Raw genomic sequence first — 19,867 nt, 5'->3', positions numbered from 1 at the left:
TCCACAGTCATTCTGCACTGGCTCAGCCTGTTGTTGAACAGCTCCTTGCTGCTGTCAAGGCTCCTGTGCAGGGTTTCATGAGCCACAGCATTAAAAGATAAGCAGGGTCTCCAAGGACCACAATGGGCATTTTGACTTCCCCTACAGTGATCTTCTGGTCTGGGAAAAAAGTCCCGGCTTGCAGCTTCCTGAACAGGCCAGTGTTCCAAAAGATGCATGCAGCAAGCACCTTTCCGGGCCAGCCTGCGTTAGTGTCAATGAAACACCCACAGTGATCCACAAGCGCCTGGAGAACCATCAAGAAATACCCCTTCTGATTAACATACTCGGAGGCTAGGTGGGCTGGTGCCAGAATTGCAATATGTGTGCCATCTATCACCCCTTCACAGTTAGGGAAACCCATTTGTGCAAAGCCAGCCACAGTGTCATGCACGTTACTCAGAGTCATGGTTCTTCTGAGCAGGATGCGATTAATGGCCCTGCAAACTTGCATCAACACGATTCCAATGGTCGACTTCCCCACTCCAGACTGGTTAGCGACTGGACTTGCCAGCTTCCAGATTGCAATAGCCACCCACTTCTCCTCCATCAGGGCATCTCTCAATCTTGTGTCCTTATGACGCAGGGTGGGGTTGAGCTCCTCACACAGTCCCATGAATGTAGCTTTTCTCATCTGAAAGTTCCGCAGCCATTGCTCTTCATCCCAGACTTGCATGACGATGTGATCCCACCACTCAGTGCTTGTTTCCTGAGCCAAAAAGCGGCGTTCCACGGAGGTGAACATGTTCATGAATGCCACAAGCAAACTTGTGTCTTATGCATTACTCGAGTCGATATCATCATCAGAGCCCTCACTGTCACTTTGGATCATAAGGAATAACTCGACTGCCAAACGTGACGTGCTGGCGAGACTCGTCAGCATACTCCTCAGCAGTTCGGGCTCCATTCCCACAGACCGAAAGGGAAGACAGAGTGCGGAGTACAAAAAACATTGAAAGATGGCACCAAATGTGGATGGAAGCAAAAGGAATGCTGGGAAGCGAACCGATGCATCACGGGGTATTGGGACAGGACCCCCTGCCTCCCCAGAAGCCACAGCGCGAGAATGGGAAGAGGTGCTCTGTGGGATAGCTGCCCATAATGCACCACTCTCAATGCCGCTGCAAGTGCCACAAATATGGCCACGCCAGTGCGCTTGCAGCTGTCAGTGTGGACAGACTGCAGTGCTTTCCCTACTGTGCTCTACGAAGGCGGGTTTAACTCACAGAACTCTACATCTGCAAACGTAGCCATGCCCTAAGAACCACTGTGTCAAGCCTGCTCTCTAAAGCTTTACTCAATATTATTTGAGGCTTGCTTAGCTTTTTATCCTGTATTATTTTTCATTTTAATTACCTCTGTACACCTTTGTTCTGGTTAAGGGCAGAAGCTGAAGCCTGAGACACCATATGAAAGGTTGGCCAGAAGCAGGAAGTAATGGGAATCTCATGGGAAAACACGCTCTCCTGAGAGTCACAGTCCAATTTGGCAGACCAGTGAGGTACAGATAAGTATCTGCATCTTTAAGTGTTTGTCCAAACCTCTGAACCTTTTGAAGTTCATCCATCTTTGGCAATGATTCACCACTTCCATGGGAAGATATATATGTATTCTTTTCACAGTACTAATAGGGATCAGCAGTGCTGATCTTGCTTCCCGAATAGGCATGGGCTCAAATCAAATCAACCAGAGAGGGAGGTTTGAAATCTGGATCTGAATTTTTTTACTCTTATCTTTATAATTGATTGAACCAAAACATAACACTAAAAGTGGAGGCTTTTAAGGGAATTCAAGATAGAAGCACCTCCGATGGTTACAGCCCAGCCCAAAATGATTTGAGTCTCTGAGTAACTTGAGAGTGCCTCCCTCCTCATGCAGTACAGCTGCTGTGTGGTGAACAGCAAGGTATTTCAACATAGAAGAGAGGGTGTTGTCAGCAGGGCATTCTCCACATGGGCCCCTCCATCATGGTAAACCTACCCCTCCCCCCCGTTGGTCCACCTGATCCTAAATTTGTTAAACTTATTGACACACTACAAAGTTCACTTTTTTTTCCACAGGCATTTGAGAGATGAGGTTTGGATGGGATTATTTATTGGCATTCTTTATTGGCATGTTATGAAGCTGGATTTGCTTATGAACGTGGGGGCAGTGGCAATAGATTTAAGATGTGCAATATGATTTCGTTTGTGGACCGTGAATTTTATGTCTTGTAAAGGCAGTTGGAGCTCAGGATGGACACTACTGTTAACTGATATATTTTTTAAATCTTTTTTTAATTATTTAAATAAACAACCCGATCTGAATGTTGGGGTTTTGAAATCCAGATGTGAATTAGGCCACTTGGTGCCCCATTCTGCTACAGTGTAAACACAGCAGCAGACAGCAGCGATATTATTTTTCCTCTTGTCTTTCTAAGAGACAATCCAGCTCTGCATCGCAGCTCTCCTCATGATCAGGAGTATTTAACTGCTCATGTTTTCCATTCTCCCCCATCATAGGAGACCACTTCTGGTAAACCATGCTTGGTGACTTTCCTGTTCAAAACAAAACAAAGCAAAGCAAAATCCTCCCCCACTTTCTCCCAGATCTATTTAATTATAATCTAGTTCCAAATTGTTTTTTTGACTATATTATGGATGGAAAATCTGGTGTTACTTTCAACAGCATTTCAGTGCCAAACTAATAGAAGAAGAGAGTTGGTAAATATCTTTTAGGTCGTTGAATAAGTACCTTGCCATGTCTGTTACTACTTAGAACCACTTAAATCCTACTTTCTGTATTTAATAAAATCACTTTGTACTTATTAATTAACCCAGAATATGTATTAATACCTGGGGGGGAGGGGCAAACAGCTGTGCATATCTCTCTATTAGTGTTATAGAGGGCGAACAATTTATGAGTTTACCCGGCATAAGCTTTATACAGGGTAAAACAGATTTATTTAGGGTTTGGATCCAACTGGGAGTTAGGCATCTGAGTGTTAAAGACAGGAACACTTCTCTAAGCTGCTTTCAGTTAAACCTACAGCTGTTAGGGGACATGGTTCAGACCTGGGTCTGGGTTTGCAGCAGGCTAGTGGGTCTGGCTCAAACCAGGCAGGGCACTGAAGTCCTAAGCTGCCAGGGCAGGAAAGCAGGGACAGAAGTAGTCTTGGCACATCAGGTGGCAGCCCACCAGTTAAAAAGGGTATAACTAAGAGAAACAAGGAGCTAAATAACATTAGAAAGAACGGTACAAACTATATTTACCATTGTTGGTTAAAATTCTCTGTTTCTGTTGAAAATCCATTAACTACTAAACTCCTGTGTTCGAAGTCTGATCTCAACTACGCTGGTTTAAATCCAGAGCCACTCCAATGAATCCAGTGGGGTTATTCTGCATTTAAACGAATGTAGTTTAGATCAGCAACTAGACAAGTACCCCAACTGATCAACTCATTAAAATATGAATTAGAAATTAAATAACGAGAAACCCACATTACTTCTGTTTGTTTCAAAAAGTTGTTACATTATACTTTTTACATTGGTAATTCTCTCGCTTTATCATTTGTTCTTTAAAAAAAATGATTTATTTCTGTAGCACAGATTGAAGTCCTCAGAGCAACATACTAAATTCCAGACTTGTAGTCATTTTAAGATCATTCCACCCGCTGAGGAAATGCAACCTTTTCTGGGGTGTCAGATTGACTCCACATGTCACAGAAAGTGAAGAAATATATTTGATCGAATTAAAGCAAGAGAATTTAGGTATGCGGAATGCAATGCCCATTTTGGAAATTACTAGTGCACTGAGACAGATGCCTTAATTCTTGCTAAAAGTGCCATGGGATCTTTAGAGACCAGCGGTTAGCAGAGGAGATGGGAAGAGGGTGGAAATGAAGCCCACAGAGGAAATAGGGCAGAAAGTGCAGCCAGGAGAAGAGAGAAGAAATACAAAGGCTGAGAATGGGGAGAGAAAGCGAGAGATGAGGATTGGAACGAAGAGCAACACAGGGCAGAAGAACCATGGTTCTAGTGTGGAGGATATTTTCCCACTGACTGACGCTGAATACAATAAGGTACTGAATCAACAACAACTTAAACTTCCGTTATTATACAAGGGCCACATGCTACCTTTGATTTTTTGGAAACTTCCCACTGACATCAGTGATAGAGTCACTGTGAATTGAGGGTCCTAAATTTATACCCTGGCCCATGGACCATAACTTGGGCCCACTCCATGGTATAGAGGTACTTTCTGTATCTAAGGGATACTGCTAGGATATGCTCTTTGTCTTCCAAGGTAGATATGGTGATTGTGATCTACGTATTTGTCATCTCTAGATTAGATTAGTATAATTCACTTTACACTGCAAAACTTTCCCATCAAAAGGCATTCACAGATTTCAGATTACATGCTACAAGATTCTCCAGTCAAGCTAAACCTGGCCAGCATTTTACACAGGCTAATGTAGCTTACTCTGTGGATTTAAAAAATCATGTATAAGACAAAGAGCATTAATGGCTGAAGCTTTTCTTGTAGTGCCAATTTCCTGATTCATACATAAAGATTGTCAGACCTAGGATTACTAATTGCTCCTCAAGAAGTTTAAAATCCTGTGGATCTAGACCACTGCCTCTTTTGCACCCCATCTAGGTTTCATTTTCAGGCATTATCAGAAATGGGGACTCAGAGACTTCATTCAAAACTAAATTAAAATCCCATTTTTTTTGGTTTGGCTTTTGCATTCAGAATACACGCCACTTTAAAGGTGGTTGTTTTTTTTGATTCCCTGACGTGTTTCTTTGTAAGGCACCTTGAGGGATTATACAGGAGAAGCTACTGTAACATAATACCGTATACGTAGGATGGTGTATGCTGTATCATATACCGAAATTAGTACTCTGGGCTTTTTTTAATGTTTTTGTACAAGGAATTTAAATTGCACGAAAAGCCAGGTTCAGGTGTGGCAATTTCAGTTTGCTTGAATTGGTGCCTGAGCACATAGCAAAGAGCACAATACGGGTTATGTCTGCTTGTTTTTCAGGACGGGAGCAATATATTTTCATCGGTGAAAAAGGAACATTTTCCTCATCCTCATATACAAATTGGGTTAAAGATGTGGGCTGACACTGCACTTTTTCAATTCTACTCAGTTACTCTGAACTGGTCTTAAAATGCTCTGCTCCTCTAAACTGTGAAACATTCCTAAGATGTGACAGTGTTAGTGAACCCAACTTGGATGTTGGCATGATGTGGATTGATGTTGCTATATTTATATTGAAAGTTAAGTGGGCATGGATCTGTCTTTTCAGCACGTTAAAAACAACACCTCATTCCACATTCTCATTCAGAGGAGAGAATCAGGGTTAACCTGGCAGTGGACTCTAGTATTTTGGCTGACAAAGTTTAGTGTAAATAAATGCAGGTCTGTGAATTATCTGGCATGAGGATCGGTTAGGGGTGCTGGCTTCCCATAGCTTTAATCTAGTTGGCCTAAATGATTTATAAACTGGCAACATGATAAATGTTGTTTTAAGTGGACAAATCACATTGAAGAGGTGTAACTTTCTGTCAGGGCGTAACATGACCACTCCTCTTAAGGAAAGAACAACAATCACAAAGAGCAGTAAGTGTAACAAGATCACAAGTAGGCATATTCCCTCTCTCAATCATAAATCGTTAGAAGGGCACTCCTTCTTTCTTGCCTCTTTATGTGTCCTTTTTCGTCCTTTCTTCGCTTTTTTTTTTTTTTTTTTTTTTGGTGCTATTTTCTAGCACTTCCCCATCACTCTGGAAAGCTAAACCCTCCAGTTGATTTGTGCTGCAGTTTCTTCATAAATCTATGAAGCTTGTCTCCATCAAGCTGTATTTTCCATTAAAATATGGTTCCCAGGTGATTTCCAATACTATGAAAAACATGTAGCCATAAGTCTTTCACTGATTGTTTATTATCTATTTAGGAGCTCCTGAGAATTTTGACAGCTAGGACTTGTATCATATGTAATGTAATAAAAGTGGATGTCTTCAGTATAACTGGAATAGCTGGCCCTGCTCATTTCTGCATGCCAGGGCTGTATTTGTTTTCTGTGTTGGTTTTTTTATGACTTTGGGTCCACTCCAAATCTTGTGTATTTTGACTTTGTATTTTACTTTTCTCAATAGACAAGCATCAAATGATGCAGTTTGAGGTTATAAGATGCACAAGAAACATTGACCACAAAGCTACTGTTTTAATGTGGTGAAGGAACAAATATACTTCAAATGATTTTCAACATGGACATTCTGGTTGACACCGTGGTGTCAAAAAGCCAAATGAAACATCATGTGTACGCACTCGTCTGTTTGCTTGTTCACAATCAAGAGCATATTAAGCTCACAGAATGCAACATAAAAAGCCAAAAATCAAATGTACGGAGGGCCAATTGTTTAACAAAATGTTTTCTGCTGAATTGATAGAAATTGGTTAATAGCTACCGATAGATTGCATCCCATAGTCCTCTCCCTGGTAAAGTTCTCATTGGCTTTAATAGGAGCTTTGCCTGCACTATGATTACAGGATCAGGCCATGTGAAAACTTTGATTGCTATCTGGTAGTAAAAGATAGGGTTGGGAGAATAATTGGAAAAAAAAAATTAGTCCCTACCTGAACTCGCCTTGTTTGAAGCTGTCCAACTCAACCGTCAGGCACAGGGATGCCACCTGTCATGCCATGGTGTTGTTGCATTGTCTCAGCACAAACACTGACATACCACTGTGTGTTGCAAGAAGAGGATGATCCATTTTCCCAGAATCAACCCAGAAGAGGGCTCTGGAGGTCAGATAGGCCAGTCATATGGGAAAGTGGCTAGACATGAAGAGGAGAGCATCCAGACAAAGGGGATAGGAAGAGGGAGTCTGGGTTTGTGCTGAGTTGCCAAACTCTGTAGTCAGCAGGAAAAATGAGACTCAGGCTTGTCTTCAACATGTCCCACTCAGCCCAGGCAAGGAAACATTGATTACAGTGATGTAAACTGGTGACTGACTCAACAGGCAAAAAAAAAATTAATTACAACAACAGGTCTGTTCTTCGAAGGCTAGTGCTCATAACAAGAAAGTAAAGTGATTTAAAATGATCAGGAAACCTCTTCCCCTGCTTGGATTTCAGTCCAAACCTATTACTTCATGCGTATGTGAAGCCTGATCTTCTCAAAGCCACAGTGCTCTTCCTCCCTTCAAGGAGTCTCTCTTAGTGCCCCTCTCATCAGCAGCTGTGGAAGGGGAGAGGAAGTTGAGCTGGATTTTGTCCCTTGGACCCTGGCATCAGGCATTACCTCTGCACCCAGCCACAGATGTCTTGTACAGGGATAAGCAGGTTCTTAAATCTGGTTGTACAACAAAAAAAAGATAGGTTTTGTTTTATTTTTTTAAGACTCAAATGAAAGTTATGCGGTACATCCCTCCTTCCCCCCAGGACAGAACTACTGATCTCATCTGCACCTAAAACTTTGGCTTCATTCACTGACAGGTGTGTCTGATCTCAGGCTGAAAATGAAATTTGGCCTCCGTTGTAAACACCCTCTCATGCCCACCTTGGGGAGAATGCATGCATAATTGAATAGTTGTGGCCTGCACTGTACATGGATATGTAGTGCTGGCAAGGAGGAATATAGCCACGTAGCAGGTCGGACAAGAAAACAATCAATTTTTCTCCCTTGTGGTGGTATTTCTGGGGAAAACAACTGTGAAGCCGGACACCAGTTGTGAGAACTGAAAATGGTTTGGGTTTTAGTTTTCTCTTGCTGCCTGTTTAAAAACTTGTATTGCTTAAACATTACAGAGCCAGAGAGCATGCTCCATGCAGTTGGAAGGTGAAAGAAACACTGTGAAGTGAGCAGAGGACTTAAAAGAGAATTGTTAAGAAGCCAATCTTCTGAGTATCCCTCTGTTTACATACAAAGCATTCAGGGTTTGATGTGGAGTGGGTTATTTTCAGGCTTGAGTTTCACTCTGTACTAAGGAACTCCAGAATGGTCCTCTTTTATTTTACAAGGCTTTTTACTTTACTCCTCCCCACCATACATTATCATAGAATATCAGGGTTGGAAGGGACCTCAGGAGGTCATCTAGTCCAACCCCCTGTTCAAAGCAGGACCAATCCCCAATTTTTGCCCCATCCCTAAATGGCCCCATCAAAGATTGAACTCACAACCCTGGGTTTAGCAGGCCAATGCTCAAACCACTGAGCTATCCCTCCCCCAGTGCATTGGATAATTCAGGGCATTGGTTATATTTAGGTTGTTGGCAAATGGTGTAGTTGTAATAGTGCAAACTCCAAGTGTAGATATGGAAAGACAATTCGTACCACTTGAGCTTATACTTGCTTGAAACTTGGGTAACTTCAGTTGGTGCAAACCAGGGCTTCCCACATCCGTACTTTTCTTTTTACCAGATTGGTGAGGCTAATCCCAAATACAGACCCTCCATTTTCATCAATTCTGACCCTCTTTTCTACTCATGAGCAGACTTCACCTCTGTGTTTTTGTCTTCCATATTGATCCTCCCGTGTCTCCATCATCCACCTAGAAGGAGGTATTCCTGTCCACTGAAGTATGCCATTAAGAAAATTTCCTGGGGCACTTGTCAAAGTGAACTACTTATCCTGGAGCAGCTGTGCCACTAAAATTTCAAAGAGCTCTGTGAAAAGCAGACAAAGCTCTTTGGAAAACTCTTTGCTCCATGAACAAATTTTATTCTCCTGATATTTGATTGGCTTCCAAGTTTACTCCCAACATGGTTCTTCATCCCTAGTTGATAATTTTAGGACTGACTCACTCTTGAAATGAAGGCTCTTAAAGAGCAAAGACTGATGCAGATAAAACTTGAGGGGTTATGATCCATTCATCTGCAGCCAAATGGCCACTCATTAACATCATTTGCTTTGTGACCGATTTCCAGGTATTTCCTTATTAAGCAGAAAGTCATTTTTGCCCAGTGTTGTAAACTAGCATAATTGTGTTTCACCATCTTCTGCACCATGGCAGCTGAAGAAGAAAATTGGGAACGTAGGGTTCATTTACTGGCCATTTCAACATTTGAGAACTTTTTAGAAAATGAATGTAATTATGCTAATATTTATCTTTCCTCAGTAGGAACATTATAGTTGGAGAGTGCTAAAACTGTAACAAAGATCCTCAAGAAGGATTTGTGCCACAGCTCTTACAAGAAGCACAGGGGGAGCTTCTGTGATGCTGGCCTTGGGGGCGCAGCTCAGAACTTGTAGCCCTGGCAGAGGGAGGGAAAAAGGGAGCTTTAAGTCTGCACCTTTCGGATCCTGGCTCTGAGCACAATTTGAGCAGTCTGAAGGAGTTGATCTAATTTATGGCAGCCTCCACAGTGCAGCACCTGGGCAGTGGTGCTGCCCAGAATCCCCATAAGTCTTAGTAGCCAGTGGCAGGGACTGTATACTATTTTTATGTTTGATGGTGCCCAGAAAAACGAGACCCCATTCTTGGTTGGCCCTTAGGCACATCTGTAATCATAGAATATCAGGGTTGGAAGGGACCTCAGGACCAATCCCCAACTATAATAACTATGAATTAAAATAATCTACCCTGGTGCACCAATCCAACACCCTCTAACCTATAACCCCTCCTCCAGGACACTCCCTGCACCAGTGCTTGTGAGTAGGCCTATTGTAGGGCAGCCTATGAGTGTCCTACGCAATGCCTGCACCAGGGAATATCTTTCTTCGCTAGCTGTGGGCCTTTTACAACCCTCTGAAATGGGCAGTAGCTTGGAATCAGAGAATGTATATTATCAGCCCTATATGGCTTTCTGAAATATGTTAGGTTTCAGAGGGGTAGCCGTGTTAGTCTGTATCAGCAAAAACCTGGTTCTTATTTCCACCTGTATGCTGGAAAAGAGCTACTTCCCAGACGACCAGCAGGAGGCGCCATGCCAGTGAGTCTTCACTTCGCTACACCCCAATAAATTTGTTAGTCTCTAAGGTGCCACAAGGACTCCTCATTGTTTTTGCCCTATATGGTTTTTTGAAATGTGTTAGGTTTCAGAGGGGTAGCTGTGTCAGTCTGTATCAGACAAAACAACGAGGAGTCTTTGTGGCACCTTAGAGACTAACAAATTTATTTGGGTGTAGTAAAGCGAAGACTCACTGGCGTGGCGCCTCCTACTGGTCATCTGGGAATTAGCTCTTTTCCAGCATATGGAGTGCCCTCTGCTGGCTCGCCTGCCACTGGCCCCGTGTCCCCCCCCAGACCCCTTTACCTTGGGGTTCTGCCCCAGTAGTACCCCTCACTCTGGGTCTCCCCTCCCAGGGGAACCCTCAACCCTCTAAACTACTGCCAGTCGTCATCTAGCCCCCTTTCCCTGGGGCAGCCTGCAGTCTGTAATGGCCGCTCATCATTGGCAAGGGGTTAGGATCTGCTGCCTCTGCCTATCCCTGGGCTGCCCCTCTGAAGCCCCAGTACCTTTTCATAGGCCTTGCACAAGGCCTGCAGCCTGGGGGTTTACCAGGCTAGAGCTCCCAGCTCCCTTTGCCCTTCCCCAGGACTGCTTTGCTTCAGGTACCTTGCTCCCAAGCAGCTAGCCCTTCCCACTTCAGGGCTAGAGTGAGACTCCTTCAACTTCTGGCCCACAGGACTCTTATCAGGGTCAGATGGGCCCTGACTGGGCTGGCCACAGCTGTGGTCAGCCACTCTCTCAGCTGCTTTCACTCTTCTTCCCAGCTGCAGCCCTCTCCAGAGCTGCTTTTATCCCATTCTGCAGGAGTGGGGCAAGTGCCCCACAACATTGAGCATAAGCTTTCATGGCTAAACCCACTTCATCAGATGCATGGAGTGAAAAATACAGTATGCAGGTATAAATATACAGCACATGAAAAGATGGGAGTTGCCTTACCAAGTGCGGGGGTCAGTGCTAAAGAGACCAATTCAATTACTCAACGCTTTTCCTGATGCTGAATGCTTTACATTCTGATCCGATGCAGATCTTTATCCAAGCATTGTCAATGAAATCTTCAGATCACTTAATCTATTTTTCCTCATCCTTTGCTTGTAAGAGTTGATTCACTTAGTGAAGTTTCCAAATCAGCAAGTAGGTTATAAAACAATATAATAGAAGTTGGGTGGAATCGTGTGGGTGGAACAGTGTTGATACACCTTAAACTTTTAATCCTACAGATTACAATTAGTTAAAATACACTAAGGATTGCCAAGACCAAGCATTCAAAAACTATGTGTCCGGTCCCCCCCAAAAATCATGAGACTGCTTAAAAAAAAAAAAAAACCAAACCAACAGGAGAGTTTAAACATAAATTTTTGGTTCTTTTTATTCTTTCCAAGTTTGGAGCCTTTAGGATTCCTAGTTTCAATCTCTTCTCCACAAACATGAGGGCTAGAAACTTCTCTCTTTTTAAAATGAAAGCTGAGATTCTCATGACTCCAGGAGCTGGAGCTTTAAGAAAAAACACCAAATATTGTGAGTCTCATGATAAAATTGTGAGAGTTGGCAACACTGGGATTAATACTGTACAAGAGAGAGAAAGACCCATGATCTAGTAGCCATTTACTTCACAACAATTTTTAAAGAAGGTGGTACCTGAACCAGTAAAGTTGGCAGTCTCTGATGTAGGGTCTGAGCACAGGATCTCCTGTGCTCTAATCCTGACTCGACTCCCCCTGTGGCTTTGGGTAAATCATTTAACTGCTTTATGCCTGAGCTTTCTCACAATGGGACTAATGATAGTTACTTACCTACTGTACCACACAGGGCTACAGGATTAGTCAGTCAATGTTTGTAAAGTTCTTTGGAGAAGCAAAGCAATATAAACATGGTATTTAAAAATACTTATTTCTAAAGTACAGAATTTCAAATTTCTTTCAGAATAAATGCAATTTATCCAAAACTTGTGACATTGTACATTTCTTTGGTTTTCAGTGGAAAAATAGCCATTTCATGAAAAACAACATTTTCGTGTTTTCATGTGTGAATACTTGGAAAATTCAAAATTTGCTATGACTCCTACCATATTCAATTAAAATTCACTGCGTGGGTGAACATTCCTGACTTGCTCAATGAATATTCAGGAAAAGCAAACACAAAAGGGATGAGAAAGTGAATTTGTTTAAAAATTTGAATGAATGTCAAATAATTTTCCCAGTATTTGTCTAGCGCTGGCTACAGCACTAGCTCGGGCTTTGCTTGAACAATTGATCTTCCTTTAAACATTTGCTCTTGAGCAGCTGGATTCATTACTGAACCAACTACCAAGAACAAAGAAATATGGCCTTTTTCAAATGTAATAAACCTTCGAGGACTGTAGAAAAAATGCACTTGTCTTTAAAATCAGATTGTTAAAATGAAAACAAAACAGAAACTCAAATAAAACTCTTGCTTGTAGACGCATTGAGAAAACTAGCTGTTTACTACAAAAATTAATTGTTTGAATAAAGGATTCTAAATTCTTTTGAAAGTCTAGAGCCCAATTATCTTTTGATCTTCACCCGTTTGACATTGGTGTAACTGAGATCAGAATCTGGCCCATACTTTATAACGTGGTAGGACAAATTTACAAATACAAGCAAGTCTAAATATGCAAAAACAAGTTATACTATTAACCCAGGGAGATTTGCCACCTTTATTAATGTTCTGTGTTATGAAATTCAAGCGATAACAGAGTTATGTGAACTATAAACAACTCTTTAGCAGTCATATATTAACCGCAGTAATTTTTAAAGGGTGGAATGTAATTTATCAAATGTTATAAAAATAAAATAAAACATACGAGCTGGCTTTGGGGTAGAGTGGTAATAAGCTGCTTCTGGAGAGCCCTGCTCCCTGACGTGACAGAGGTTAAATGCATTACAGAGCTTAAAGGCTGGGTCCCTGGAGGAGAAGGGGACCAGACATTCCTGGCTGACCTGTCAAGGACACCAGACATTTCCACCCCACCCCCATTCCTGACTAATGGTAAGCTACTGAGTTGATGGCAAGGTTGTGATGGCAATTTTTGGAGGGAAAAATGGGACTCAGTAGTTGGCTACAACTCACAGGGGAGGCTACGACTGAACTGTGACCTTGGGATTTCAGAAGTTCCCTGTAGGAGGACAAAACAAGTTTGAGACCCTCGATAAAAAGCCTAAACGTGCAAAATGCCTGAAAAAACATATCTAGCTGAACATTGCACAAACTAGCACGTATGCTATCCATCCATGAAAAAGCCCTGAGAGCCAAACACTCATCTGATTCTACACCATTGAAATCCATGGGCTCTTGGCTATTTACTTTGGTAGATTTTCCTTTGCTTTGTCTCCACCATAAAGCAGTAACAGACATAAACAGGAGGGACATATGTGTGAAATAGGTGAGGGAAAGACTGCTGGCAGGGTGGGAAGAAAGTAGCAGTGAATGGGTGGGAACTGGAAGAAAGTTACTGCGGGGAGGATGGCACCAACTGGTTAGGGTTGCCAGTTTTGGTTGGACATATTCCTGGAGGTTTCATCATATAACATCTTTAATTAAAGATGAATCTTTAATTCCTGGAGACTCCAGGACAATTCTGGAGGGTTGGCAACCTTACAACTGGTGAGGAGTGAGCGATGCAAAGGGAACAGGGACAGAAGGGTAAAAGAATGAGTGGATGGAAGAATGAAGAGGTTACTAGTGGGGACAAGGAGGCGGCAATAGTGAATAGGGGACGAAGTGGAAGGAAGGAAGGAAAGATGCCAGGGTTTTCCAGAGAGACTGGGATTCGGGAAGGAGTGGACGCAGTGGATGTCAGTACAACGAATCTCCATGAATATAATTTTACATTACGTTGGGACATTCCAGATGGGAGTGTCTGTTGAAAGAAAGAGAGGTGGATTTTGTAAAGGGACCACTCAGTGAAACAAAAATAAGTCCACTCACAGGACTTCAGGCTGGGAACGTGCTGCTTTATTTAACTGCATCCCATCAGTGTGGGGCAAAAACTCCCACAGACAAAGATAGGATATAAGGGGGAGGGCGTGAGCATGACTCCATCCCATAATACTCTGGACAACTCAGTTAACCCAGCCATGACCACTTCAAGTTGACTTGTAACACTGCTTCAATACTACAGCAAGAGTCCAGATGCAGAGTGAGCTGAAGAGATATTTTTAGGTGGGTATTTTTGCTTCCTCCTTTACATAAAGTCTCTGGACAAATCCCAGACAGACAATGCCTGGAGGTGCATGATGGGAGAAAGGGGACACGGGACTTACCAAGAAACATGACAGAGGGGAGACATGCTAGGGAGATAACTGATGTGAGGAGTAGCATGAAGAGTAGCATTGGTTGCAGGGTGAAAGCTGAGGGAACAGCATTTCCTGCTGCACCGAGGAGGCAAAACCATTGCAGTACCGATGTCTCAGCCTGTGGCGGAGGATGAGACCCACTGAAGCTACAAGTTTTGTGGCATAGGTCAGGTCATCTTTGAGCACCTTTTTGGGTGCCTAGCAGTAGAGCTGCCCAAAGCATTCATATTGATCCCTCTGGAAGTTAGCTGGAGTTAAATGTTCCACAGACACACGTGTCCACACAATTACAAGATTCCTGTATCTGCCTCACCAATGCGAGCATCCCTTCTTTCTGGCTACTCCTCTCATCCAACAAGCCTCAGGAACACACAGACCTCTTATTTCTCTCCAGGGATCTCTGCAGCTTGTTGGAGGCAGAGACCTTTAGAAGAGGGGAATTGTTTGCTTGGAGAATAGAAGTTAATGAACTCCAGCCTCCAAGTAGAACCTGCTGGGGTTGATTCACTGCTGACCCCTGGGAACAAAACTGCAGGGTTCCATTTGTGAACCCCATTGCCTAGCAAAGCCTGCAGGATGCATACTGCTCTCTACCTGGCACTTCTTTCCATGTCAAAACAAGGCATCATGTGCTCAATTTCAACATGCTTATGGTTTTGTTCTAACTGCCAAGAACCACTAGTTGTGTTATTATGAAACGAATGAGAAGCATTTGATCATACAAATTATCCATTTTAAGAGTTTACTAATTAAATGTCAGCATGCAGCTTTGGAGTCTAAGAAAGTTCTTGGGGAAAGCCCTGCTCTGACATGAAGCTATAATGCTCTGCTTCTTCTCTCCAAAAAACATTTGTTTGAAACACCCTGCTTAATAAAATAAATCTCGCTATAACATGCACAATCCTTGGCCTTCAAAGACAGCCTCGCACACGGGGCGTGTTGTATTAATTTGTTCAGCCAATTTAGGGTGTGTGGCATTAATTTGTTTAGTCAATTTGTTTAGACTCCAGAGGATGATAAGAACCCCATTGCAAAGCATGTGCATAATGCCTATGTCAGCTGCCAGCCACAGAAAGCAGATCTGAAGAGCAATAAACTATCATATCCGACTATGCCGTGGGCCCATGCTTAGGAGAAACCAAGTGGCAAGCTCAGATTTTACTGTGAATAATAGAATGCGCTTTATACTTTGACTGTGATCAGCAGAATGCAATAGGCAATTAGAGCGTCAGAAGGGGTCCTGCATTCTCTGAATGAAGAAGCCATATAGAATTCAATACAGATAGTGTATTTGTAGGATATTTAAACCAACCTATAGAATTCCAGCATACACCTAACTTTTGATTATTAACGTAATGCCTATAGGGTCTTAATTTCTGTAGAACCATATTGATTTCAGTCCTATTACATTCTATCGGATAGTTCCATTTTATAACTTACGTACATTGTGGTAGCACTCAAAATGGCTTAGTTGCTTTCCAAATATATAGAGAGACATTTCCCCTGTCCCAAAGAGTTTACTATTTAAATTCCCAGACATGCAATTAGATTCAAGCAGGAGGACCATGCATCTGAACAGAGCTGAAGTTTTTAGGTGAGATTTACAACTAACCAAGAGGTTATCTGTTTAGGTCAAGATTTTTTTTTAAAAAATAAGTTCCTAAATAAGTGGCCCAACGTTCAATGCGGAGCATTGTGGCACCTCCTGCTGGTTGTTGGGAATTAGCTCTTTTCCAGCCTGGAGTGTCCTCTGCAGGCCAGTGATCCACATAGCTCTGGCCCCCGTGTCCCTCACAGACCCTGGTGCCCCTTTCTCTGGGGTTCTGCCCCCAGGCAGTACCCCCACACACTGCCTCTGGGTCTCCCCTTCCTGGGGAACCCCTAACCGACTATCCCCACCTTGCCTCAGTCTGGGCTACTGCCAGTCATCACCAAGCCCCCGCTCCCTGGGGCAGACTACAGTGTAAAAGCCACTCATCATAGGCAAGGGGGTTCAGACCTGCTGCCTTCCTCTGCCTCCCACTACCTCTATGGGCCTTGGACCAGGCCCTACAGCCTGGGGAGTTACCAGCCTGGAGCGCCCCCGCTCAGCCTGCTCCTTCCCCAACACAGCACCACCCTCAGTACCCTGTCAGGCAGCCAGGCCTTGCTCTCTCCCAGTCTGGAGAGAGGCTCCTGGGGCTGCTGACTCACAAGCCAGCTGGGGCCTGATTGGGGCATGGCCCAGCTGCAGCTGCTTCCCCAGTCAGCCATCCCCAGCCACAGCCCTCTACAGGGCTGCTTTTAACCCCTTCTCTTTTAGGAGCAGGGTAGCCACCCTGCTACAGTGACCACTGACTTCAGTTGGAATCACTGGGTACTCAGCAGTTTTGGTCAGCTGGCCATTTATTTAGGACCCTAATTTTTGAACACATGAGCCTGACTTTAGAGTCCTATTGTTGAAAATCCGGCCTTATTTTTTTCTCCTGGACACATGATTAGACCCAGGTCTAGAGGCGGTTGGAAACTGGAAAATAAGTTCAAATATTTGGAAAATATATGGAAAATAAATTTCCTTTCCATTCTTGATTGAAATTTAATTTGTGTAGAAATTTTCTTACCAGTTTTCCCCAGAACATAGTCTCAGTGCAGTAAGTTTCTCTCTAGCATTCCATACCAGAAGCACATCTATGCTTAGCAAAAGAGAGGCAAAACTCCCATTGACTTCAAAGAGGTTGAGATTTCACACAAGGTATCTTCTCAACTGAATATTGTTAGAATAAGATAAAAGGCAAGAAAGCAGCCAGTCCCAGAACTACATACCCCGAGCTGCTGTCAAGCCAAGGAAATGCAGTTGGCGTGATTGAGGGGTAGGGATTTTGTGGAGTTTGTTTGTTTAGAGACACTTGGCAGAGTGTTGTTGCAAAATGTGTACTGGTATACCGCTGTAAGACACTGGAATTCTGCAGCATGTGTGAAACCCTGGAAAAACAGTCATGCAGACAGGCCCAAGTTTCCCAGAAGAAAACTGCACATTGCAGAGCACGTTAAAGACACTAACAGATGACCTACAGCAAGCTACACACAGTGCAATGTAAAGCCAAGAGCTTTATGTCAGGTGCAGAGGTCCTGAATGGTAACACACTTTTCAAAGAGCCTCAGAGTAATTAGCCTTTCTCTCCAAGTTGACATACTTACACTCTAATACCAGGAATAAGGAAAAGGACTGAAGCTACTAACCTCAAATCCAGAGCAGCTTAGGCACTTTCACCTCACTATTTTGTTATGACAGCTCTCTGTTTGGCTGTTAGTTAGTGGTGTTTTGAATAGAGCTGCTTTCCCCTTGTCGGCTTTGCTACTTTTCCAGTAATAAGGGAGGACTTTGAGATTATGCAGCAAGGTGCTAATTGACATTAACACGTGAAACAGGAAATGCTGACACAATTTAAAATTAACTCCATGTCAATATAGCGCTGACCTGTGTTAAACTTGTGATTTGTCAAACCATCCGGAATTAAATTTTAATTCAGAAATGGCATAATGCTAGGAGCAAAGTCAGTCTTGAGAAGACTTAGATTTAATAGCTTGTGAAATAAAGTAGAGCTCACCTGATGAAAAATTATTTTTCCATTTTAGTTTACATTTTAGCAAAAAGGGAATGAATGTTGGACAGCAAAGATACATATGCATAGCTCAGGCTAAGAGAACTAAAAGTGATAAAGTTTTTGTCAGTCATCTCGGGCTGAGTGAAATGATCCTACTTCACTTATTGGTCAGTTTCCTTTAATGTCCTTTTAGCCAATGACAACAATTCCTGGACATGGGTTTTTTTCAGAAGGTAGGAATGTAGGATAGGAAATGGACCAAACCAGCCTACTCTGGCAACTTGCCCATACTGGTAACCAGTAGCTACCAGACCAAAAAAAATCAGAGAGGGAAAAGACCTATGGTAGCAGATCAGAGAGTCCTTCCCATTGCAAGTGGAGACTTTAATCCCCATAGGGAGGGATTTTAATGTGATATGTGGGTACTATTGTGTCACTACATCATCCGTCCACCATTAAGGATACAGAAATAATTTAAAAATAAAATACAAGGCAGTTTTCTCTGCGTCACCCATTTCTGAGTACACCGTTAGGGGCAGTGGACGGCTTAAACATTCTACCTTCTCAATCTATTGGCAGCTCCGCCAACGTGCCAGTCCCAGTGTTTGGACCCTGTAGGGGGATTCTAGAGAAGAGTGAAGTCTCTTCAGAGGGACAATCAATTCTCTGTCCTGCTGTTCGGTTTAGCCGCCAGTTTCTGTCCACCTCTGAACGGGCTGCTGTGTTTTCTCCCACTCTGGTGCTTTGGGGAAGCGTCTTGCCATGCTACTTCCTGACGTGTTTCGGATCAAATGTTTGTAGCCAGCCAATTTTTGCTTAAAGACTATGGACCAGTCTGCTTGTCGGCTGCTCTAGTAGCACAAAGGGGATTTACATCCCTGGGTGTAGATGAATCCTTGCACCAGCCCCTCCTGTGTTTTAGGGCAGCTAGAGTGGTGCCCTGCTGTGTGAGGGACAGGTCTGGACTAGCATGGGGTGCTCTGGCAGTCCTGACCAGTGGAATGGCCTCACACATATTATCTAGCAGTGCAAGCTAAATAAACCCTGAGGTCCCTGAGGAACTTGCACTGGGCGTGATCTGAACTCCCCCCTGACCCCACCAACCCACACAATTTTAGCACTGGGTAGATGGGGCAGACAAGTGGAGTCCCACACCACCTATGTCCAACTCACCAGGTGTGGAAGTGCTGTCATGGAGTACCTGGATAGCTAGGTGTCTCGTTATGTGTGTTCTGAAAGTTGCTAAGGAGGCTGGAAGAATTTGGTGCACTGGGATGCTGCAGACCAAAGGATTAGTTCTGTCCCCATTGCTTATGGTCAGTAATACCGAGCTACATGAGCACCGATTCCTCATTTGGGCTTGTTTACACTGGCCTGCTAAATCGGCGCCGCTGCAATCAACATTGATTTAGCAGGTCTGGTAAAGACGTGATAAGTCGATGGGAGAGCCCTCTCCTGTCGAATTCAGTAGTCCATCTCCCCGAGGGGTGGAAGCTAAGTTGGCGTGAGAGTGTCTCCCGCTGACATAGCACAGTGTAGACACTGCATTAGGTCAATATAAGCTACACCGCTGAGGAGAGTGATTTTTTCAGGACCCTGAATTTACATTGACTTAAGTGGTAGTGTAGACCAGGCCTCAGAAACCGAATTACTACTCACACACTGGCTGCCCCAGTATATTAGTTTTCATACAGTGTCAGGCACTGTACAGTGTGCCAAGAAAATAGAGCCCTTGCTTTGGAGGGGCTACAAGCATGAGTTAGGATAAGGTAGAACAAAGACTGGGCTGAGTGTAAGAGGCAAGAGCTGGAGCAGGAGGCGATGAAAGGCGAGACGTCAGCAATGGAGAAGTTGTGCAGGCCTTCAAAATGTGGAAACACTTTGGAGAGGTGATGCAAGCCACATATCACTACAGACAAACCTCCCTTAAAAAAACGAGCAAGTGGATGGCCCACTGTTATTTCTGCTTCCCACTGAAAACTCCTG

General features: G+C 43.4%; 1 long non-coding RNA gene across 1 annotated transcript; it reads right to left on the bottom strand.

Annotated features, from left to right (window-relative positions):
• Positions 1-5,738: 5,738 nt before the first annotated feature.
• Positions 5,739-17,611, bottom strand: LOC122462582. Its single transcript, XR_006285244.1, has 2 exons — positions 17,517-17,611; positions 5,739-7,385 (listed from the first exon to the last, which is right to left on the bottom strand). It is a non-coding gene; the product is annotated as an uncharacterized LOC122462582 (long non-coding RNA).
• Between the last annotated feature and the right edge of the window lie 2,256 nt (positions 17,612-19,867).

Source organism: Chelonia mydas, chromosome 12, assembly GCF_015237465.2.
Source record: "Chelonia mydas isolate rCheMyd1 chromosome 12, rCheMyd1.pri.v2, whole genome shotgun sequence".
Lineage (NCBI taxonomy): Eukaryota > Metazoa > Chordata > Testudines > Cheloniidae > Chelonia > Chelonia mydas.
This window is presented reverse-complemented; position numbering and strand designations above follow the sequence as displayed.